Below are 25,910 nucleotides of genomic sequence, written 5' to 3'. Positions count from 1 at the left end.
AACTTTGAGCTGTCTTCAACAGTTTCAGGGACAACCCAAGAATTACTTTCAACTCAAGAAGCAATAATTAGAAGACTGTCAGCTGAGAAATGAGTTTAACAGTTTCTAGCTATGCACAAAAAAGAAATGCACCAGTGACATTATATTCTTTACATTACAAAAGCCTAAAGGCATTGTCTTCAGCAAGTTCTTATCAGTCAGCAAGTTTGGCAGACAACCCAAAACATTTACATGCCAAAATTCTGTTTTCCCAGAGGAAAGCTAGATAAAAATGCAAACTTGTGTGATGTTGTTATAACAAGGTAGTAAAACTTATACAGTAAGACAATTATGAAAAATGTTTTGAAGCTCCATTATAGACTTCTAAACAGTTAAAAATAAAATCAAAAACACATACAAAACAATCCCAGTTATTTTTATCGTTATAACTTCATTAAATCAAATAAAACAGATTTGATTAAGTAACTTTCTTTAACTTTTATCTTTGTAAGAAATAAAGCTACAATAGCTGTAATCATTATCTTTCTTTTCTTGTTCTCTCAACTCTCCAGAGATTTGTAGGAGTGCTGTTGTGACACATGGTATGCCCTAGTCCTTTAAACTTGATGGAGCCCAACCTTGCCCAGGTCCAGCTGCAGAGAGAGTGAGAGTGTGAGAAAGAGAAATATAGAAATATAATGAGAGAGAGAGAGAGAGGGAGAGGGAGAGAGAGAGAGAGAGAGAGAGAGAGAGAGATTCTGGTTACTGAATGTGTAATTTGTTCATCAACCATGAGCAGATGAAAAGCAAAGTTGACTTTGGTAGGATCTAAATTCAGAGCACAGAGAAGTTGAAACAAATACTGCAAAGTATCTTATCCAATGCTCAAGTGACTATGCACAAGTTTATTGCATTCCAATACACCAAATACTGAAGAAAGTACTAATTAAAACAGAATTAAATACAACAACTTTATGATTATATTTTTCACAGAAACATTAGCAAAGATTGTGAACAAAATTAATGATATCAATTAGTTTTAAAGTAAAATGTATTCAGTGCATGACTTAATCTCCTTCAGCCATTATATTTTAGTGCCACTTCACACTTGAAGTATCACAAGATGATGATTTTGAAAAAGTAATTAATCTTCCCAATTATTTTCAATAACTAATCTTTACACTTTTAAACAGTTTTAAGATCAGGAAGAGATAATCAATAAACAGATTCCAGTCTTCTGAGAAACTAGAGTAATTGCCTTGTGTCAAATACTAAAGTAACAGGAAATCTATTATAAACAGATGGAGGTCTACCAGTGTAAAAAGCAAAGATGGAGAGAAATTTTATATCCATGAAATCCCTATATTAATAGTTAAAACCAAATGTTACCTCCTGCACTAAGAATAGCTGCTTTCCATTTTTAAGATGTAATAAGATATCTTGGCAAAATTCAGGTTATTTGAAAATTTGAACTATCATAATATCAGTTTCTAATTGAGAGATGTGGTTTCATTTTACATGAATGTAATATAAAATACTGTAATTGCTTGAAGACAATTTCTTTGATTGATTCCATTATCATCATCATCATTAATGTAATTTTAACATCTGTTTATTTTTAAGCACTCATGAATTGGTTAATTCTGCATTACTGTAACATGACCATTTATTTCAATATTTTGTCATCTCAACCTGAGATCTGACCTCAGCACCTCTTGCTATGTCTTCTTTAACCTTCCCTTGTCATATATCCTTGAACATCACACATCCTCACGACTAACACTTGTCATCAAACAGATCAAAGTATAATCATCTCTCCTGCATACATTAGTAATGATGCCTTTAATGCTGAACTGTTTCCATAGGTCACATCTAATTCTGCTTTCCATGCAGGTCAATATTTCACATTAAAAGGAGGACGTTCACCCCAATTCTCTCCAATTTCTACATTTATCACCTTTGTTTAACTTCCTTACAGCATCTTACTTCCATATATTACCATACAGGCTATACAGTCATTATACACTGGTTATTTTAAGGAGGAGTTCCCCGGGATTCAACAACAACCACTTATTTTCAATAACATGAATCAGGAAAGATAATTGTATTTAGATTTAATAGATAGGCACACAAGTGAAAGATAAAACCCCTTTTGATTTATTCAATAGCATGGACTTTTGGATGTAGAATCCACGAGATGATGCTTATTGTTGACAAATACAAACCAGTACATTCTGTAGAGTAGTTGTCAAATGAACAGGAGACCATGTAGGATGTAAAAGGGTTCTTTAGTCATGTCTTGAACAAGACAACCTTCTTAGAGCTCATTCCACAATAAAATATGCCCAGTACACTTTGTGATGTAAATGTTAGGAAGAACATCAAGCCAGAGAAACCACAGCAAAAATGGAATGTAACAGGGAGACATGGTCCCTGACCTATCTAGGAGGGCAGTAACTCCAAATAAAGACTGACTCAAATCAGTACAACATGAAAGTGAATGTAAACTGTTGTAGCTGGTGATGGTGATGATGATAACAAAAATACAAGGTTTGATCACTAGGCTGATAAATCTTCAGTCTATATCCAATCAGATATCAAGCACTGGAGAAAGAACAAGAAGAGGAAATAACTTGGTGATGAATGTCATTAATTAGATAACTGTGCAAAGTGAATGATCTAACAGAGATGCTTTTTCAATGTCTTATTTTCATTTTATAATACAGTAATGTTAAAAAAAAACTACAAGCAAATGTCTTATACATTTTTGAGCTTCTAAATCAAAAGAAAATATATCAGGAGAGGTTTTTCAGATAATTAGAATGAAAGTCATTGTTATATTTAATTTGTTCCCTTACATATTGACATAAATTGACTGGTGGCATATATATATATATATATATATATATATACAATGGTGTAAAACGAAAAGCTTTTGTATCAAAATAAAATTTTCAGTTAAACTGGAATGTGAAGGCAATATTTGAAGCATAAGCTCATTAAAAAAAATGCGAGAATAATAATCTAAGGCAAAGTACTCAATACATACAATGGAAATTAAAAGGATGGCTGTTATGAGACTAGTAAGGTTTGCAATGTTTCCTTTTCTCAAGAAATCTAAGAGTAAAGAAACACGACTAGTCTAGTTTGTTTATATAGTTATGTATTAAGTCTGAGAAAATTTTCTCTATTTATTTCTGTTATTTTGTAAACATCATGACAAGGTGTCTAGTAGTGAAGTGAAGTACAATTCCTCTAACCTCATCCCTAAATTTAATACTTAAGTCCTCTAAAAGCAAATGTCAAGAGTATTCACATAGTTCATCTAATCTTTCTTGGAGTTCCTACATACAGTCAATTGGTAGGTCTGCTTCCTGTAAGGTGGAGTCATTCTATAAGGTCTAAGGACTACCTCACATCTGAGGCCATTTAGTATCTTTACAAGTCTACAATTCATCCTTGTATGGAAAACTGTTGTCTTATTGAGCAGGTCATTTGGATCTCCTCAACCTCATTTGGATCTCTTCAACCAGGTTCAAGAGCGAGTCTCTAATTTCACAGGACCCTCTTTTGTTTGAAATCTGCCAGTCATTCTTTTCCATCATTACTACCATAGTAAGTGTTCTTATGAACTTTCTTAAGCCCAGATCACATTGTGTCACCTTGCCCAATTCGAAACTCACAGCATCTTCATTCAAATGCTATTGTGCTTCCATGGATAAGGAAGTTTTTCTAGGGTAATACATTTCTTTCCTTGAAATGCCAGACTTTGGAACGCTCTTCCTCCTGAATTCTTTCGAGTCTAAAGTAAATTCATTCCGTCCGTCTTCATTTCTCCTTCATTGTACCTTACACTAAGTGACTTTTCACCTCGTTTGAGACTCAAAATAAAAAAAGAAGCTCCCCTAACTACACTGTCTAGAATGAGTGTCTATCACTCTAAACGTCATTTGCCTCCTAAACGCAACTAAGAATGTTTACCTAGCTCCTTAAACTCTACCTTGAAGATGATTACCAAGCTCCTTAAACTTCATTGTGAAGATTAAGTGTTTACCTTGTTCTCTAAACGTCATTGACTACCATGGACAACCTTTTCCAAGAAGTGAGCCACACTACTAAAAGAATTCAAAGCAATTTTTCGTTTGGCGTGCCATTCAGAAGACTCATTCAAGACCGCAGTTTGCCTACGACTGGTTAAGAATGAGTGTTCATCAAATATCTACCTAAACACCGTTGTCTCACAGGAGTCTTTACCTTGCACATTGATTCTATTTCTAGCATGGATTTTTTCCTAACATTAATATTGCGGGAGTGGCTGTGTGGTAAGTAGCTTGCTTACTAACCACATGGTTCTGGGTTCAGTCCCACTGCGTGACATCTTGGGCAAGTGTCTTCTACTATAGCCTCAGGCCGACCAAAGCCTTGTGAGTGAATTTGATAGACGGAAACTGAAAGAAGCCCGTCGTATATATGTATATGTATATATATATATATATATATATATATATATATATATATGTGTGTGTGTGTGTGTGTGTATGTATGTGTGTATGCGTTTGTGTGTCTGTGTTTGTCCCCCCAACATCGCTTGACAACCGATGCTGGTGTGTTTATGTCCCCGTAACTTAGCGGTTCAGCAACGTGATCGATAGAATAAGTACTAGGCTTCCAAAGAATAAGTCCTGGGGTCGATTTGCTCGACTAAAGGCGGTGCTCCAGCATGGCCACAGTCAAATGACTGAAACAAGTAAAAGAGTAGGGTAAAGTTTTTGTAATTTTTTTACCAAGTGCAACATATAATGTAATACATGAATTATTATTTCACCTACTTTCTCTCCTACATATACACATGTATAAGCGTATGAGTGTACGCATGTGTATGTATGTATGCATTTGTATATGTATGTGTGTGTGTATGTATCTATGTATGTGAATGAATAACGCTTTCACGTTAACAGGTAGCTTTGTTTTGCTAAAGCTTGACATAAAAAGCTCTCATATTTGCCAAAACTATTGTACATGTAGACCGGTTCAGCTGCCACCTGAAAAAAAATAGCTACATCGAAAGAGAACGAAATTATTTATGTGCAAAGTGCCAAAAAGATCAGCTCTGTCAGTGTTTAAATTTAAACCCATCTCATGAGGATGAATGTACGAGCAAGCAGATGCTTATAATTAGTTATCAAATTGCTATCTAAAAATGTGTAGAAAAAAAATAAGACTCAACTCCTACAGCAACAATACGTTTGTTTGAATATAATGTATTAAAAAATACATCTTTAATAAATTGTAACAGAAATTGGACGACACAAGACAAATTTTCGTCCAGATTTTAGTTTCAAACTTCCACTTTCTATATTAATATCTCTGTAGGGTGGATAACAGTCATAACCGCGACCCTGATCGATTTAATATATCGTACATACCCCAACTTCGCTCCCATCCATAAACACTATTTTCTATGAAAATCGACCTTGTTTAACAGAAATCGATAAACTCTACCAGTTAAATCAACTTTTCAGAGGAAATAAATACCTTACAAGCCAGATAACTATTTGCGATGCCAAATATCTGGATACAGTAAAATTCGATCAGCAATAAGGTTCGATCACGTTAACTTTATTCTGATTTGAAAGATATTTTATATGACGTGTTTGTTTGCCATAAAGTTCTTTTCAAAACAAAATCCACACTTCCATGGTGTTCATACTAAAAGATATTTGGAAATGCTCTAAGTCATGGGCAACCTGCGGCCCGCGACACTTTCTGAATGGCACACCTAAACAAAGAGTTAAAATTTTTTTAGTAGTTCAACCCGCCTAATGATGAGCCATGGCTCATGCGGCCCGCTTCTCGAAAACTCTGCCCATGCCTGCTCAAAATCAAAGGTGGGAATCTGCGGCCGTCTGAAAGAATTTTGGATTCTGTAAAAAAATACAATTCTATTTTTTAATTTAATTAAAGTTTCACAATAAATGTAATTACATTTCTATAAAAAGATTAATAATAATAATAATAATAATAATAATTAATTCGGCCGTATTAGATCAAATTTAATTCAATGTGGCTTTCAAATATAAAACAAAAATGCAAGCTTGTGTATTAATAACACAAAGATAACAGTGTTAGCTAACACCAATTTTCATATTTGATATTACAAGTAAAACTTGGGTTAGAGTTTGACAGTCCATGTTAACAAACCCCAGATAGAGTATCTTAATATCAAATATTAAAACTCCCATGTTTAATATTTGATTTTGGTTTGTTCAAAGACACTTCCATGTCAACATCATTATTGATTTCAGAAGACATGCAAAATATAAGTTCAATTATTTACCCATTTCACACTGCTAAGAAATATAGTTAATATTAAGGTAAATAAAACTGTTTGCATATCAAAGAAAACACATACACACACGTATATATCAACAAAATACAGTGATATAGAATGAATGACTGTTGAGAGACTCTCCAAATAAATAACAAGATGACAAAAACTAATGTTTAGTGTGTCCCAACTTCACATCTGAACTGGATTTTGATTTATCAAAAGACAGCAGCGTGACAGCTAACAATATTAATGATCGTCATCGAATATTTCTTTTTTGTCGTTTATTTACTTTTCTACTCTGCAGGAGTTTTTTATGCTATACACACACACACACACTGATAGATAGATACATACATACACACACTGATAGATAGATAGATAATATTTGTGGACTTCATTTCTTTCTCACACATTGGCAAAATCCATAACACAGTTAATGATAATATTCGATAAAAGAAAATAAAATTGATATTATCCTCAGCTGAACAATAACATTTAACAGTGATGTATATTTATCTTTTCAAAATTGTCTTGTTCAAGGCAAAAAATGCAGTGCAGCATTAGTTCTTTAACATGAGTAGTGATAACAACGACTTCGAAGTTTCGGCCCGGAGGAACTCAAATGTACAGCAGTGTGATGAAGGTTAAGCAGGCCGAAACTTCGATGTCATGGTTAACACTATTCTTAATAAAGAATAAAGTATTGAGTAATCCTTCAGTTTAATATAAAATTGTATTGTAACACGACGTAAAAACAATATATACACACAGACATATACACACTAATAAATAAACTTACCCGTAGGCGGTAAAACAACTGTCATTAATGTACATATGTTGTTATATCGACAAAATAGTATTTTTTCCTACACGCAAGTCAGTGATCTTTACGCCGATTTTCAAATATGCTCCAAGTCCTCGAAGCGCTTCGGCTTTTAACCCACCACCGTTTCTGAGTAAGAAAAATCATCCCAGGTCTTCGTAGTCATGGTGTGTCTTTACAGCGAAGGGCCCATGCAGCCATTTCATTCTTCATTATATAACATCTCATTGTCATTCGTTTTATGTTTTATATCCCCATTGTAATGTTGTGTCTGTCCTTCTAGAGTCCCCCTCTGTGTTGTGGCCGTAAGTGCCGAATAAAGAAAAAGTGTCTTTACAGTAAACTTGAACACATTGACATCTTTGTATGTATAGGTTGTGTCACTTTATGGAGAGCCTAGAAGCCTTTGAATATCTTCGCATAGAAATCTAGTGGGTCCTTAATGAGGACCTAAAAAACCTCAGGCAATCTTTGTATTTACATATTTTGTCCACAGAAAAAGCAATTGTATTTACTATACAACACACCGCCAGGCATTTACTTTCCTTGTCGAATACTTTCGTTCTTTAAATACGAAGACACTTGCTTCTCGATTTTATATATTTTCATGGAAGAATTATTCTCTTATGTTAACAAAGCAAAACCTAAAACGAGTCAACTAGACCCTACGTGATCTCGTCATCTGCTAGAAACAACAGCCATATCATTTATTATTTTAAAATATGTAAGAACATATTAGATTATGTGGATCTAGACACATTGTCTTAGAAAGACGGTATGTTCATAGTTTCAACGCCTTCCTTCGTAGGTCTACTGACTCAAAGCCGACTTTACATTAAACATCAATTAAATCATAAATACTAAACAATCAAGTACCCTAGCGTTTCTTTTTTTTTATTTATTAATCACTTCATGTTTCTTTAATACCGTTGAACATTAATCATTTGAAACTTTGCTACTTATAATTGGTTATTTAACAGTAGAATTAGTCTCTCTCTTTTTTTAAAATGTTTTTAAGTAAGTGCCAAGAGCTCTTCGTTGCCATTACAGTATTTTTCTGTTCTTTATTAATTTCACGATAGATAACACGGGATATATTTAAATCTATAACAACTTTTCTATTTCATTTGAAAAATCAATCACTTTTTGATTATGAGGGACGGTTGCCTATTAATGCGTGGTAAACTTGATCTTTCGTTTGGTTTAACATTTCCACTTGTTACTTGGATAATTTCAAGTCTTTAGCATGAGGATAACTTATCTTTGTCTCACATATCAGTCTTGATGCTCTGAACACAACTATGTGCGCTGGCCTACTTTCTACGATTGGGACAATAAAAAAAATTTGCCTGCAATGCTTCCTTGGGAAACATACGAATCCAGTGAGGGAAAAAGCCCACTCGACGGGAGAAAACCAGATCTGTGGCTGAGTTTCTTCGTGGCGTCAGCTGGGATATTCGTCTTAATCAACATTAGAAATACTGAACACACATGTAATGTCACGATGCTATGTTAGATGTTTGCAATTTGAATGTCATATATTGTCAATAAATGACTTAATTTTTTTTTTTTTTGCTTTATTGTCTTACGTTGCTTAAGAAGTTGAATAAAAAAAAATGTCATGTATTATCGGTTAATAACTGATAGGCGCAGGTGTGGGTGTATGATAAGAAACTTGCTTCCCAACCACATGATTCCAAGTTCAGTCCCACTGCGTGGCACCTTGGGCAAGTGTCTTCTACCATAGCCTCAAACCGGCCAAAGCTTTATGAGTGGATTTGGCAGGCGGAAACTGAAAGGAACCTGTCGTATGTATGTATATCTATGTGTGTGTCTGTGTTTGTCCCTCCATCATAGCTTGACATCTGGTGTTGGTTTGTTTACATCCCCATAACTTAGCGGCTCGACAAAAGGAACCGATAGAATAAGTACTAAAGTAAGTCCTGATGTCAATTTGTTCGACTAAAGCATTTCAAGGCGATGCTCCAGCATGGCCTCAGTCAAATGACTGAAACAAGTAAAAGAATAACTTATTTAGGATCTTTTCTGTTTCACTGCTACTTTTCAATTTCTTCAATTTCTGTTCCAATTGATTTCATATTTGGTATATTGGTGCAGTTTTGTAAAGTAAGCACTGACATGAAATTCATTTTCGTCATAAATCAATCGAAAACTACAGACATATCGGGGCCTGTTGCCATAGTAACAAGCCAAGCTACTTACCAGGTGTTTTTTTTTTGTTTTTTTTGTCACTTATTAAATGCTTAAAACGCATGCCGTATGTGCTAAAAAAAATAACAACTAAACAGGCCTTAAAATCACACGCGAAATTTTTTTTGTGTACATTATCGTATGAACTCTCGTGTGTAGAAAATTTTCTGAAAATTCCAAAAAATAAAAAGTTATAAGGCATACGTAAAGCAAAATTACGCCAATATTCCATACGTTTACAGTTGACAACACGTGCTGTCACGCACAAATTGATAGCTTCCAAATCCTGTTTTTTGACTCATCAAAAATGATCAAACTTTAAACCTCTGTAATTTTTTTTTTATATAATTTCCTGGGAAAAGTGAATTATCTCCCGAGATTCAGCGTGGGAAATTACATCAATATACCAAATTTTAAAATTTTCATTAAACATTGAAATTTTCGCAAGTGCAGCTAAACAGAAAAAAATTCCTGATTTAAAATATTTGTTAAGGCATGACTGCGGTCATGTTGGAGCCCCGAATTGGAGGGTTTAGCCGAACAGATCGATCCCAGTACTTATTTCTAAGTCTGGTACTTATGCTATCATTTTCTTTTCACCAGACCGCTAAGTTACACGAACATAAACAAATCAGCATCGGTTATCAAGATGTAATGATAGACAGATACAAAGACATACACACACACACGACGGGCTTCTTTCAGTTTCCGCATAGCAAATCCACTCATAAGGTTTTGGTCGGCCCGGAGTTATAGTAGGAGACACTTGCTAAGATGCCATACATAACTACTGAACCTGGAACCATGTGGTAGGGAAACAAACTTCTTACCACTTAGCTACGCCTGCACGAAATGTTTTTGTTTTTTCTGTTTGAACCGTTAGAGAACAATTTCATGGCAATTATTGCCACGACAACTGAAAGAACAGGCGCAGTTTGAGCACCATTGTGTACATTTGATCTGTACAGCGTCCCCCTTCTTTGAAATTATCCCTGTTTTGTTTTAATTTTGAATAGACACACAGGCACTGTTCATACCTTTGCAGTCAAATTAGTATTTGCGTATAGTCCAAAAAAGGCTTGTGGCTTTTGAATGTAGTTACCACATGAACTCGAGCTGATTGCTAACTGTAGATGACTATTGATGTTGAGAGCTGACAGCTATCGGGTGCTGGTTATTTCTAGCGTCAGCAGTTTTAAATAGAAGAAATGACGAAATATGTTGAGGTTTTTACGAACAAACCTTATTTTTGTTGGGAGAGATTGGATATTATTGAAATAGTATTCGCAAAATTACTGTTAGTCGTTGTGTTTCTGTGGATAGTCCATAATGATGAAAGTCAACTTTGTGTTGCTGTCGCCAATGGTATGTCTGTCATGTCGTCTTTGCTGTTTCATGCTCTCTCTGCTACACACTCAAAGCTCCCTGGGTCTCGATTACGTGTGTCATATCATATCGATTGAGCGGCTCAGAAAGGAGTGTGTCAAAAGTGGATATGGTTGCTGGAGCCTCTTCCACATGAAGTTGTGATTAGCCATATTTTGTTGATTATCTGAGTAATATTCTTTCCAGGCGAAGTCGCAACTGGTTTTATACGCTGATCATGTTTGGCAAACATTCCAGCGAATCGCGACATCTGTGGTTGCTGAATGTTCTCGCTACAAGTTCGTACATCTTTCGATGAAACTCAGTAAGAGTTTCACGGCAAAAACCTTGTTATAATTTCTGAGGTCACACTTAGAAACGATTTTACTTGCAATAATTTCATTTGTAAACGTTTTACTGGGGAAAATAGACAAAATGAATTTTTTTCTGCATTGCACTTAATTACATCTGTAGGAACGACCGTGCGAACCCAAAAGGAGAAATGGTGACGAATGGAAAAACAGGGCTCCTTTCTTTAAACGCGTCACACGGTCGAACACAAAAATATATCAAATGATATATATATGTTATACTTCGATAACATAGTGAATTCGTAAATGCCAGTAATGAAGACGATAGAACACAACCGATAAAGATGAATAACAGTAATATTTATTGTAGCATTAAAATGTATGTCTGTGTGTGAGTGTGAATGCGACATAATGAAAACACAATAAAAGACAGGCCGTCATGTAAAGAAGAGAGTGTATGTGAGTGCGAATGAGTGTAACACAGAGTTCGATAAGAGTCAGTAACACGTGTAAGAATTTATGCCAGTTCTTAGAGTACACAGTGGTAAGTGTCTGTATAAGAAGTTAAGGCGTGTGTGGCAGAGCGATCACTAGTTGTGATGTTAGGGCTTCCATGCCAAGCCGGGTTCTTGAGTACAGATGTTCTTCGCAGGCTAGGTTCTTGTCTATTATTTATCGTGGTGAAGATGAATCACACAAACAGAATTGAAGAGAGAAGTGCCGCGGTAGTTTGGTTAGCTGTTGGTAGCTTGTGTACGTAGAAGTCATGTTGACGTTGTTGGGGACGCTGGTAGTCGTAGTGTCGTGTTGACTGGCGGCGGCGATGCTGGTAGTCGTAGTTGGAGATGCTGTTGATGTCGCCGCTGGAACTGCTGCTGCTGCTCTGTGTGGTACACGGAACAGGTCTCTAAGAGATCTGAACCGCGACGATTTGGCGGGTATAATTTAGGCTATTTATAGCTGAGGGTAGGCTCCAGGAAAGCATTAGAAGAACACTATCACGTGACCTTATTAAGGGCTGTGATTGGTCAGTTTGCGTTCTGGCGGGAACGGTACGAGGCAGTTGCCGCTTCAAATAATAATCAGTCACGTGATGGATACAGTAGGCTGCTCTCTACTACGCCCGAACTTGATTATATTTATAACAGCGGGGAAGATGGCTTGTTTGTATATAATGGCGATAAGTAGTTTCACTACACATCCATAGATATACCTTTGGAGCAGAAGTGATTCACACTGTTATTATATGTAAGATGTTTTCGTTATGAGTTGTTTAGGTTTAAATACCCGGATGTCGGCTCCACAAGCCCTTTCATTCCAGCAGGTGACATGACCATGTGATTAGCTGAACTTGTTTGTATTGGTCGGTTTCCAGCTGTCCAATCGTGTTGGAGCAGCAGTTCATTTTTTTGACTTACGCGGGAAATTAATCACCAGATCTAGGAACCTACTGATCTCTATAAGGACAGTTCCCGACTGGTCTAGGACTTTGGCACACGCCACCGACCACACGCAACTCGTCTCTGACAACGATGTATCTGATACCAGCTAGTCTCCGCTTTCATCTACACACCTACCAAACAGTATGTCAACTATATCTACCAGCCTAACCACGAAGTCTCTCACACATCTTTGTTGTAACCTTTTATATTTATTTTATTTCATGTATGGCAGTCATTGTATTTTATAACGGAGGATAAATCGTTGCTTACTAGTTCATTTCATCTCAAGTTGTATATCATTTCCACATTTCCCATCTTCGTTATACATTAAAAAGACGAAGCACTTACATCTTTGACAATCACAGAACTAGTATATGGAGCTTACATTTTATTTATTATTGTTCTACATTTCGTCCTAGTACGTGAAAATTTACTTGAAGTTTTAGAAAATACTGCTGGTAAAAAGTTCTTTCTTTCGAGCTAATATGACTAATGTTGTTTAGTGTAGAAGGTAATTCATTGCAACATTAGTAGTTTTTTTTCCCCTTTTGTACCGATCTTAATCAAGAAAATACTTCTAATGTGTCCTTTATTTTCATTCATAATTATCACACTGAAAAGACGATGTGAAGAGAGCAACACTTTTTGGTTTGTTTCATAGGGTATGAAGACAAGAGAGTGGTGGCAAACTGAAGGACTGCTCCGGACAGCACATACTCCATCTTACGTTCGAAAGTCAAACGTTATTGCAGCAACTCAATGAATTTCCATGTCTGTCGCTAAACAGGGAAGCTTCTTTTACCTTTCTGCTTTTTTAAAACTCAGATTTGACTAGATCATGTAAAAAAAGTATCTTCTAGATTTTCTTAAAATTATAAATTATGTTTGGATTTCCATAGGATTTCAAGGAATGTCAAATTATATTTTTGATTTGTGACATATCTCGGTGGTTAAAAAATTGTCACCCAGGCGTGACTTATCCAAACATAAAGGTCGTTGTATACTTGACTCCGTATCTGAACTCAACTCGCCGGGTTCCATTCTTTTCACCTACCATTACAGTTCATGCTGATTATGTAATGTGTATGTGTGGCTGTTTGCATAGGATCAGTTTCAACAGAATCACCTCACCAAGTAATGTTTCCATTGGTTTTTCAAATTGCCGATACTATTTGCCAGTCACAACTTCTGACAGAAAGCAGAAGTATTTTAGGGTGGTACAAATAAAATTTTAAATCTATTTTTGAAAAGATTCCAATACGAGCTATTAGGGCATCTTCACAACATCAGTGCAGAATCGAAGAATCATCAAACAGGATAAGTTTCGTAAATACAAGACATTTAGCAAACTTTACATTTATTTACACCAACCTATGTCTGTTACATTATTCTGCATTGATATACACAGTTTATTTTTTTAATTTAATTTTCGCCTTAAGTGTTATTTTACTATATTTTTAACGCTCGTTGTAAATAATTAATAGATACAGTACCCACAAAGTAAAACGAATTACAGGTTCTGTGATGCACAGTAGCACCCAAATAGCTTTGAGAGGATCATTAATGAAGTTAGAAAAGCAAACAAGATTCATAGTGGTATTTCGTACCGTGTAGTAAAACTTAGTTCACTGAAGTCTTACATCCACAAACACCGTTATCATTAATCAGAAAACATCTAAAAATGTTTTATCGACCATATAGCCACCAGATGGTTGTCTAGTCTCTATTGCATTTATTTTTAATGCTACATATATTTGGATCTATGTATTTACTGTCTAAACAGAAATAACACTGCAAGGCATTTCCAACTTCAGCTGTTGACTGACGGGCAGATCATAACTTCAGCAGTTATAATACCAGTCGCTACAGAACGGTCCCGCACCATGAAAGCATATGGGCGAACCGGAGAATATATAAGAAGTACATATACCAGACTAATAAAAATAAAACATAACATTAAAAACATATAAGATCATCAATGGACATGTTTTTTTTTGTTAGTCCATGTTTTTCTGATTAGGAATATTGTAACTCAAGTGGCATGGATTTAACGAAAGTCATTTATGTTACAGTTTTGAATGACGTACACAAAAAATTCTTAATGAATTGATATTTTTCTCCTAGTTAGAGACAGAGAAAAGGAAAAACTAGCGGCATTCGTTAGCAACTCGAAAAGAAACGAAAAATGTCCTTAAATTAAGAACCAGTTTAAGTTAAATTCTTGTGCTGAAAGGAAAATATCTTTGTTAGCGGCGATTGTGATCTCATTAAATCTGTTCAGCTAATCAATCACAACATGAAACTACTTCATCAATAAACATAGGTTTTTATATACAGAAAAAAAGGTCAACGAATAATCTTTACCAGCAGTTCAGTAATATGTATAACTAACAGAGATACTCAGCATTGCTCAGAATTAAGGCATAGTTTGTATATATATTACAGTTATATTGAAACGTGATACGGGAAAGCGCAGCCTTGACGACAAAATATTTGTGGAGTAAATGATGGGCTAATTCAACTAAGAGACATGTCATGCGTCCGTTTGGTGGATTCCAGGCCCTAACTTGTCATGTAAAATTGATGGGGCGTGGGGAGAGTATGTGATTTTTGAACACGCTGAAAAGCTGTCAGTGAATATACTCTCTTTTGCGTCTAACACGACCTGTTGTATGATTGACAGTCGAATGAATGTAGATGTAATGGAGATATTGTATGTAAGTGGTTACATTCCGGAAAGGGGCTGCAATGGGAAACGGCAACGGGAAAGTGAAATGTTGCAGAAGGCGAAGGGTTGACATTGGATTGCTGGTGTGGCTGTAGAATAAGAAACATAAACTGAGTCTATGCAGTCACATGAGAATATGCAGTTACGAAATACTTAAAAAAATGTGGCGTAATGGCTTACTGCATGGTTGGTGAGAGTAATTGGAGAATATGCATTGATACTGAGGTCCATGCAGGAAACTGCTTTGTTGGTGCAGTCTTCGGGTTTGTTGGTATTATGCCGAAATGGTATCCATCTTCACCATTCACAAAGAGCAGTGGATACTGGAGTGCATCATAGGATGTAGTAATTCCTACAAAACCGCTTGGGGATCAATATTCTTTGTTTTTCCCTTGTGGAACAAGTACAATTAGATTTTTTTTTTTTGCTTCCCACTCTAAAGCACTCAACATTTATTGCTTGTGTGAGAAGCATGTGAAGTTCTACCACAGATAGTGTTTGACCCTGAGATTTATTGATAGACATTGTGAAGCTGATACAAATAGGAAATTGCACTCTTCTGAATGAAAAAGGAATTTCTGCTCCCAATGGAAAGATAGGAATTCTGGATATGAAAATGTCCTCTCCTTTTTCACATCCAGAGAGAATGGTAACCTCATTAATATGTAGCATCATCTTCTTTACCACCAAGCATGTCCCATTGCAGAGTGTTGGTGGATCCAAATTCCTGGAGTTTCCACTTTAAGTGCCAATCTGTGGGGAGGTACTCCTGGAGGCTCCAATGAATTGAGAAATTCAGTTGGATAATTTACCACCTCTTCTGGATCTGGGATTGTATCAACTGACTTGTAGATGTGCGGACTTTCAGGAAGGTACTGCAGCAACTGCTTATTAATTTTACTTACAGTGCTGTTTTTTTTGAGCCAATATTGCTTTGTCACACAGTCAATTGAGATTGTGATAATTTTTCGACCAATAGAGGATCTCCTCTTTGGAGACATTGTGTCAAGAAATATGATGTAATAAAATGAGATGACAGTTGTACGTTAGTAATGAAATGACAAGAAAAAAAGGTACATAATATCAATATCTTAGCAAATTTTAAGAAATACATACAATGAACTGAGATGGCACTGCTAATAATTAATTGTCAATAAAAACATTAATTAATATCAATATTTTAAAAAGATGAAAAAAGCATTCACAAAGAGTTACCTCCTTTCTCTATGTAGCCCAGGAAAGGGTGTTTTCTGCTCCTAAGAGGCCCACTACTTATGTGAAAACTTTTAAGAGTCTAAAATCATCTCTGGAACATAAGTAATGTATGTTCCCAATATGGAGAACAGTTGTGAGAACTTCAGAAGTTATGTGGGTTTACACATACACAGACTCATTTTTATATATATAGATTAGTGAGGTTAAGGAAATAACTCAAGTAAGCCAATGAAATGGATTGAGATGAGTTAATATAGGGATGCCTTGAATGATATATGCATTATCCCTAAAATCTTCAACGAACTATATTTTATTCGTCAAGCTTATGCTTTGTTAACATGCTGTAATAATCTTTTCGGCAACTGGCATATGTATATGTGCGCGCGTGTATATATATATATATATGTATGCTTGTATATGTGTGTGTATATATGTATATATATATGTATATATATATACTTTTTGTTTGTTGATATATAGGGAAGTAAAAATGTGAGCTAGCTGATCTTCTCCCCCAACACACACACACACCTCCCCTCCAAAACCAAAATGTAAATATGAAAAATACATTTCTATTAACAAACATTCCAAGTCTAACCTTGTTTTTATTTCTCCCTCCGTCTCTCTCTCCTTCTCTCTACTATCGTCCCCTTTTTTTTTATCAAAAGACATATATCTTACACCTCATTAACACTTCCTCCCAGACACACACACCTAAACTCATCTTTAACATAGAAAATTACTGAAGCTTCTCTATAAAATTAAGATAGTTGATTCAGCCATAAGAGAATTTGAAAAACATCTGACCATTATATTTTCCACCAAAGGTCAACTATTAGAATGGAACCAACAGGAGGACACTTTCACAAGCCCTTCATAAAACACTCCTTAAACACCCCACCACCTCCCAACTCCACCTGCAATCAATTATTATGATTTTACCATTCACTATTTTCTTTCAGCTCTGATTCATGGACACTCCTCCACTCTCACATTTATTATTAACAAATCTCACCCCCACCCCAGATATACCCAAATCTCTTATATACAGAATCATACAGCATAACACAATCTGAAGATCAGAATGGCCACCAAATGCTCTCCAGAAAAGTTAACGAGGAATCTTTAAAATATCTCCCCACTGAAGTTCACAAAAAACTTACTAGATCTACAGACCAAACCGTAAAATTAAATTACATTAGATTATTAGAAAATTAAATTAATTAGGACTACCAATGAAATTATTTTCCTTTTTCAAATATGTCTGACTGTACCAAGGATTTCACACATTTTCCAATATACATCTATATATATATATATATATATATATTTGTGATTACGGGTTTTTTTTAATTGTTAATTATATTTTGTACTTAGCTAAAATACAGAGAAGCAGCCATTGTACTAAGAACAAAGTGTAGTTTTGATTGTTAAAGTTTGTACAAGTTTCTGTAATGGCAAAATGAGAGACTGTCTCAAATTAGTGGCCATACTTTACAATTTTCCTAAATGTGAAATCCTGGAACCTGAAGCAGCCCTAATACAGGGTTGGCTATGTGTGTGTGTGTGTGTGAGATATGCCCTGATTGTTGAGTTGATTATGACTTGTGAAAGCAATGTGGAAAGGGATATGAAAGAAAGGGTATACAGTATAAAAGACTTGAGGAGTTTTGTGATGCATGAGGATGGAGTAAATGATCCTTCCAGTAAAGATGAGTTGCTATGAGTTTGTAGTTTAGATCTGGAATGTCCCATACCACAAGCATTTGGCTTAGTTAAGGATTCCAGTTTAATGATTAATAGACCGGAGAGTACACTAGAAAATTCTTCATGATGGATAATAACAGAATCTCAAATAGGAAGGAAGAAAACTTCTCATTATGTCACCATGCAAATAAATTTAAGCTTTCAAACCTTCAAGCATATTCTTTTACTTGTAGTTTCATCCTTCAATATAACTGAACCCACAGCCTACAGCTGACTCACCAGGTAATATGAAACTCAGCATGTAAAATCAAGTCAAAATACTAACTTCTAACAACTCAAGTATAGTCTGTCATGCCTCCTTAGGCGAAACTTTCTTTGCACACAGCATATAACACAGAGAAGATCAAGGAATCCTCAAGGCAAACTTTATCAAGTCAAGCGAAAATTATTTCTGCTATCAAGATGAGTAAAAGTTATTTTACTACTAGAATTTTGCCATTTAATCAAATGAAATTATCGTACTTCATAGTCTGTGTTAACCAATCAAATTGCAAGCAGTCGACACTGTGTCTGACTGTGTTAATGTAAAAGATAAAGAAACAGTAATTGGATTTAGACGAATAAATATAATATACTCTAGCACTCACTTTATATGTCTATGCATACATACTCATTTCTATTGATTTATCTTTTTCTTTTAGTTTATAAATATTTTTCTTTGCAATATTTTTCCCTAGCATTTATATACATATCTGTGAGATATAGGTATAACTGTTATTTTAATTATCCTTATTTAACTTTTATATCATTCACACATATATTCTTCCACATACACATCTAAATTATGTTATTACTCGGAATGCTACTCTGTGTATATGTGTGCGATAAGTATTCAGAAACTTCAGGTGATGTGAAATGATTTGTTTTTAAAACTGGAACTAACCTTTGACATTTCTACCCAAAGAGTTTTTTTAGCCTAATATTTACATGTTATATGTATGTATAAAACATATGCATACAATACTGTTATATATTTATTTTACTTTCGTGTTTAATAGAACTTTCAGGTAGCATTCAACTGAACTGGCTTTTGTATCTTAAAAATACAGTTCCAGCCATCATTATATGTTTAGCAAACAATATTTATGATACCATAAGTGAAATTTGATATAGATTTATACCAAATTATTCTTTTACTTTTTATTATTATTCTTGTTTCTTTTTATTTTTTAAATAGGGGTACAAAGTATCAACAATTAGCTTTTACCAGCAATTTAGTGTAAGTATTCCATAATTCATTTAATCTAATTTCTTGCAACTTTATTCCAATTTGTTTTGTTAGTCACTTTGATTTCTTCTAAACATTTTTCTGTGGAATTTAGTTAGATTAATAGTGGAGGCGCAATGGCCCAGTGGTTAGGGCAGCAGACTCGTGGTCATAGGATCACAGTTTCGATTCCCAGACCGGGCGTTGTGAGTGTTTATTGAGCGAAAACACCTACAGCTCCTCGAGGCTCCGGCAGGGGATGGTGGCGAACCCTGCTGTACTCTTTCACCACAACTTTCTCTCACTCTTACTTCCTGTTTCTGTTGTGCCTATAATTCAAAGGGTCAGCCTTGTCACACTGTGTCACGCTGAATATCCCCGAGAACTACGTTAAGGGTACATGTGTCTATGGAGTGCTCAGCCACTTGCACGTTAATTTCACAAGCAGGCTGTTCCGTTGATCGAACCAACTGGAACCCTCGACGTCGTAAGCGATGGAGTGCCAACAACAACAACAATAGTGTGATACTATCTCCACTCTCATATTGCAACTTTGAGAAAACTACAAAGTTCACTATGCAGAAACTCCTAGTACATCACTGGTAAAAGCAATGTATAGGTATTACATAGAATAACATATAATCCTTTCTACTATAGGCTCAAGGCCAGAAATTTTTGGGGAGGGTCTATTTGATACCATTGACTCCATTGCTCAGTTAATACTTATTTTATCAACCTTTGTAGGATGAGAGGCAAAGCCAACCTTGGTGGAAATTGAACTAAGAATGTAAAAGTACAGAAGAAATGTCGCTAAGCATTTTGTCTGGCATGGTAACAATTTTGCTTGCTCAGCTCACCACCTTTCTACTATAGGCAGCAGGCCTGAAATTTCAGGGGTGGGGACTAGCCAATCACATCAACCCCAGTGCTCGACTGGTACTTAATTTATTGACCCTGAAAGGATGAAAGGCAAAACTGACACTGGTGAAATTTGAACTCAGGATGTAAAGATGGATGAAATGCTGCTAAGCATTTTGCTCAAAGTAGCATATAATACAAGTAAAAAGTTGAAGAATGAATGCTGCACAATTTCATTATTAGTTACAGTTGTTTCTGCCCCACTCTGGTTCTAACTACATTTCTGTGTAATAAGTTATGCAATATGTGTGGCTGAATGTATCAACATGGCACTTCATCAGACTGAATTAATTATGTGCAATGTAGTTAGAAACAGACATTTGAAATTTGCTTGTAATGATAAATTTTCCCACAACATTTTCAGACCATCCCAGCCTTACTCTCAAACATGAGGAAGTGCTGATCTTGCATAGCTTTTCTTCTCTACATAGACTTTTGGTTGTGGGTTCTGCATGGTCAATGGCTGCAAACTGTAGGCAGCATGGAAGGCTAAGCTGAGAGTACCTGGAAATGTTAATAAAAATTAATCTTGGGGAACTTAATTGCTCAAAGAAAGTTACAAGTCTATAATACCAGATATGGAAAACCCTAATACAATAGATTAAATTGAAACATAGTTGTGTTTTCAAAATACCTTTCATATCTGTCTGTCTGTCTCTATCTTGTAAATATACACACAGGGTGTCCCAAAACTATACTTGTGAATATACACACAGGATGTCCCAAAACTGTATATACTCTTTAACAGCTGATAGCTCAATGCTTTTTCCTTTTTATATTTAACCATTTAGAAATAATGAAAGGATTTAGATTAAGCTATGAACAAAGGAAATTTATTCAAAGTGCTACTGGAAGGATGAAAACACGGCCAAAGATCAAAGACAGTTTCAGAGAGAGTTTCAAACAGATCTACTTATGTGACTTAACCATCACTTCAATTAGAGTTAAGTTTGAAGCTGATGAAACTTTTCAGAATGTCTACAAGAAATGTTCTGGAATACTGTAGACATTGAGGAGCCCTTCAAAGCAAGGAGGGGTACTAGAAACATATTGCTAGAGTTCAAGGAAATGTTTGCAGCAAGTAAATCATGAAGTAGGAACTTCAAAATCAAACATCCATTGCGTTTTGAAGCACTGTCATTTGAAAAGTTACATGCTCACAAAGAAGATGATCTGGACTGAAGAGTGGACTTTCATGAATAGTACTTGCCAAGATGTGTTGAAGATGTGCATTTTCAAGAAAAATTGTTTGGAGTGATGACGCTACAATTTAAATTAATTGGTCCTATTAACCATAGTTGCACCTGCTGGAGACCTAAGAATTTGCATATTATGAAGGAACCTCATGCTAGTTTACCAGGAGTTACAATATGGTTCACCTTATCAAGAAAAGGATTAATAGGGACATTCTTTTTTATGGCACTTTAATTAATCCCATTTATATGAACTTTTTGCAACATTCTGTCATACCAAGCATTCAAGAGGACTTTGATGTTGTGGAGTTTATTTCCAGCAAGATGGGGATATCTGTACCTTCCCACACACTTCTATAGTAATGTAAGGGCTTGAGATTTTTAGCAAATTGGTGGATTGGACAAAATGATTCTGTAGAATATCGTTTGCATTCAGTGGACCTCACATCACTAAACCTTTTTAATGGTGAAACTTAATTGATAAAGTTTACAGAACAAAACTGGCAATAGTCAACAACTTGTGGGCAGCCATTGAACAAGAATGCTGTGTGTAATGTTTGTGATTCCATTATCAGCAGTGCTTGAACCTGAATAGCCATCGGCTTGAAAACTGGCATTCATATAAAGAAAAATAATTAAGTTGTCTCTAGATTGTATTGAAAATGAAATATAAGCACTGTCATTATAATCATTCAATCTGTGTATGTGTGTGTGTGTGTGTATATGTGTGTGTGTGTATGTGTGTGTGTGTGAATGGTCTTCTTACACGTTTGAATGTATCTCAAACATATTTGAACTGGTAACAAGTCTATATTTACATAAATCACTGCTTAGTGCTTCAAATCTGTATTTTATTACAGCTGAGCAGCTGGTTAGTGCCACCTGTCACAGTATTTTGACTGAAATCTAAATAAAAGAAACTTAGTCTTGTAGTCAGTTCAGATTTGCCTTTCTTTCCAGTGTCTGATGCTGAAAAGAAGATTACTTTGAAATGCATGCATTCATTGATCTGGGTAGAGGGCACTCTGAACTGACCTGGGATGCTTACACCTTTTTATTTACAGCAAGAATATGTCTTCATGACAAAATGTAGTGGCTGGCCCTCGTATAGGTCTGAATATGTCTTAAACATATTTGAAGTGATAACAAGTTTGTATTTATATAAACTCACACAATATATATTCATATACAGGGTGTTATGAGTATATTGTCACAATTTTATAATTTTAATTTCACGCATGTGCATTATTTGCTTTTCAATTTGTTGGCTACCCAGTATATAGTAGGGTCAGTTAGGCACCACCTATGAGAAAAACAGCACCATGATGCAATTCACTCTGCCAGAAATTTGGAAGCGACATGCTGTACTGCTTGGCATTCATGCTGGAAGCTCCAATACGAATATTTCAGAGTGTTTGGGTGTCAGTCTGAGGACAGTGTCAATTTGAGGATAGTACCGAGAGTTATAAAAATCAAGCATCCAGTCAACATCATTGTGTTTGGAGTGATCACTAGTAATGATGATGTTATGCCTCCATTCATCTTCCCACATGGCCTCAGACTCAAGCGCCTGGAGGTAGTAGTGCTACCCTGGGTCAAGAGGGTGGCTGCTGGAAGACCCTATGTCTGGCAACAGAACTCTGCACCGTGTCACACAAGCATGCTGTCAGAAAATTTATGCGACCACACAACCCCTAACATCTGGCCACCTAACTTATCAGACTGTAACCCCCTTGATTATTATGTGTGGGACACAGTTGAGTGAGAGACCAACAAAACTACTTGTAACACCAAAGATGAATTGAAGGCAAGGATTATGGTGGCATTCACCAAATTAAACAAGGAGACTGTCCAGAAAAGTTGTAGGAGATTCTGAAGTCATCTCGAGGCCATGGTTGAAGCCAATGGCGATTTTATTGAATAAATTTACTCTTTAGTATTTCAAGATATTCTAATGTAATTTTGGTAAATATGTCTGTTAAAATGAGATGTTAGTGTTATTTTCATTTTTGTGCAATTTAGGTGACAGTTTATTCACTACCCGCTGTATATATTTTCACATGTGTACACACATACATACCTACAATTTACACACATACATATACTTACATGCATACATGCATACATACATGCACACATACATACACTCATGGAAACTGATGTACAGGTGTGACTGAGTGGGTATGAAGCTTACTTCCCAAACATGTGGTCTAGGGTTCAGTCCCATTGCTCAGCATCCCAAACCAACTAAAGTCTCATGAGTGGATTTGGTAGATGGAAACTGAAAGAAGCCTATCGTGTGTGTGTGTGTGTTGTTTATGCTGTTTGTCCCCCACCACTGCTTGATAACTGTTGTAGGTTTGCTTTCATTCCTGAAACTTGGAGGTTTGGTAAAATAGAGTGATAGAATAAGTACTGGGGTTAATGTACTCAATTAAACTCTTTACGGCAGTGCCCCAGCATGGCCACAGTCCATTGACCAAAACAGGTAAAAGATAAAAAAATATATTCTATGGCCAGCTGGGGAACTGCCTGGCCATGCTTCCTACAGTCTGTCTGACTGTCTGTCCAGCCTGTCTGTCTGGCATGCGTCCTACAGTTGGATGCCCTTCCTAATGCCAACCACATTACAGCATATACTGCATGCTTTTAACATGACACCAGCTGGAGCACTTTTTAAAACACTTGTGCTGTGGCCATGTAAAAGTGCTCAGGCCAGTGCCACATTAAAAGCACTCACTACATCCTGTAAAGTGGTTGGCGTTACAAAATGCATCTATATGTAGAAATCATACCAAAATACAAATGGAGCTCCAGCTAGTTAGCTCCTGTCAAACTGTCCAACCCATGCCAGCATAAAGAACAAACGTTAAATGATGATGATGATGATGATGATGATGATGATGACGACGACGGCATCGTATATTTATTACACGTGCCAAAAATGTAGACATTGGATAAGAGCTCACAAAGAAAGATTTGTGTCCTTAAGTACATTTACATGACCTATTCATTTGACTTGTTCTCTGGCTAATTTCTTTGTTTCTCTTTCCCACTCTCTTTATATAAGTGTATTATACATACACATTTACACACACATATCTATACATATATGTATGTATATATATATATATATATATATATATATATATACATACATACATACATACATACATACATACATAATGTAAAATGTATATATATAATGTTATATATATATATATATATGATGTATGTATGTATAATAAATAGCCCTTACATTCATGACAGGATTTCATTTCACTGTAGATGTAATTGGATCAGTGTTCTACCATTAGAAGGGACATCTTATTTTAAGACACTAGTCAATGTTATTTATATTTCTTAGATTCTAATATTTATTCAAATGGATTCTACCATTAATCTTAATTGAGAAGAAATGTCACTGCATCAATGCTAGCATTTATTTGTGATATATGTGTGTATATATATGTACCCATAATGGTATATGCAAAAATTATATGTATTTATTGGTGTGTTTATACCTACATATACATGTATGTAAACACATGCACACATACACACACGTAGATGTACATGTACATATATATATGTGCATAATTCATTTTGCAAGATTCCTGATGTGAAATTGTGTTTTGAAACAGACATTGTTGTATTTTGGGATGGTCATTTTATTTATTATTTATTTTTTTATTTTTTGCCAAATAAACACATGCCCTATATATATATATATATATATATATATATATATACACGTTTTTCTTCACTAGTTTATTACAGTTATTTTATTATTTTAACGCCTGTCCATTGTCCATAAATCTTGTATCACACATCTGTGACCTTTTCAGCAACACTTTCGTTTTCCGTGTGTGTTCTTGCTCCCCCTACTCCATTATCCACTTACTCCACTTGCTCCATTCACATAATATATGTGGTATGATCAATAAGTATCCAAACAGTTGCTATAGTAACGAAGCTGAAGCACAGATTGACCTTGAACACTGCTGTGCATACACACTAAGTTTTAACATTCTAGCTCAGGGGTTTTCAAACTGTGGTCCACGGACCACAGGGGGTCCGCAAGGACAAGACAGGGGGTCCGTGGACAGCAAATACTTTTTATGAGCAATTTGATTTTATATATGTTTTTTATCAAAATCTTTTAATTGAAAATAAACCTATTTGTTAAATACTGTTAAATAAATAAATGTAAAAATATATGCTATTTTAAGTGAATATTTATGTATAAATTTCATATGCGTTTATAAGGGGGTCTCTAAGGTAAAGCCTGAAATATAAAGGGGTCCGCAAGTCAAAAAGTTTGAAAACCCCTGTTCTAGCTCATTTCCGCTGTTTACAGCAGTGCTTGGAAGTAAGGTATGTAGCATGTGATCATTGCATTGGCAATGACAGAGAAAGT

The 25,910-nt window shown here is 35.4% G+C and overlaps 1 protein-coding gene across 4 annotated transcripts in view; it reads right to left on the bottom strand.

Annotated features, from left to right (window-relative positions):
- Window positions 1-25,910, bottom strand: part of LOC106871173 (innexin unc-9) — a 740,381-nt gene that overhangs the window by 340,449 nt on the left and 374,022 nt on the right. The window contains exon 1 of one of the 4 annotated variants that reach the window (XM_052978623.2): window positions 7,110-7,949. The exons of the other annotated variants lie outside the window; for them this stretch is intronic. The gene's annotated coding sequence lies outside the window, so the exon portion shown is untranslated. Of the gene's footprint in view, window positions 1-7,109; window positions 7,950-25,910 lie in introns of those variants that run through there. 4 annotated transcript variants of the gene reach the window in all.

Source organism: Octopus bimaculoides, chromosome 2 (genome assembly GCF_046866305.1).
Source record: "Octopus bimaculoides isolate indiv1 chromosome 2, ASM4686630v1, whole genome shotgun sequence".
In the NCBI taxonomy this organism is placed as follows: Eukaryota; Metazoa; Mollusca; class Cephalopoda; order Octopoda; family Octopodidae; genus Octopus; species Octopus bimaculoides.
The sequence above is the reverse complement of the archived record's forward strand: the minus strand, read 5'-3'. Positions and strand labels throughout refer to the sequence as shown.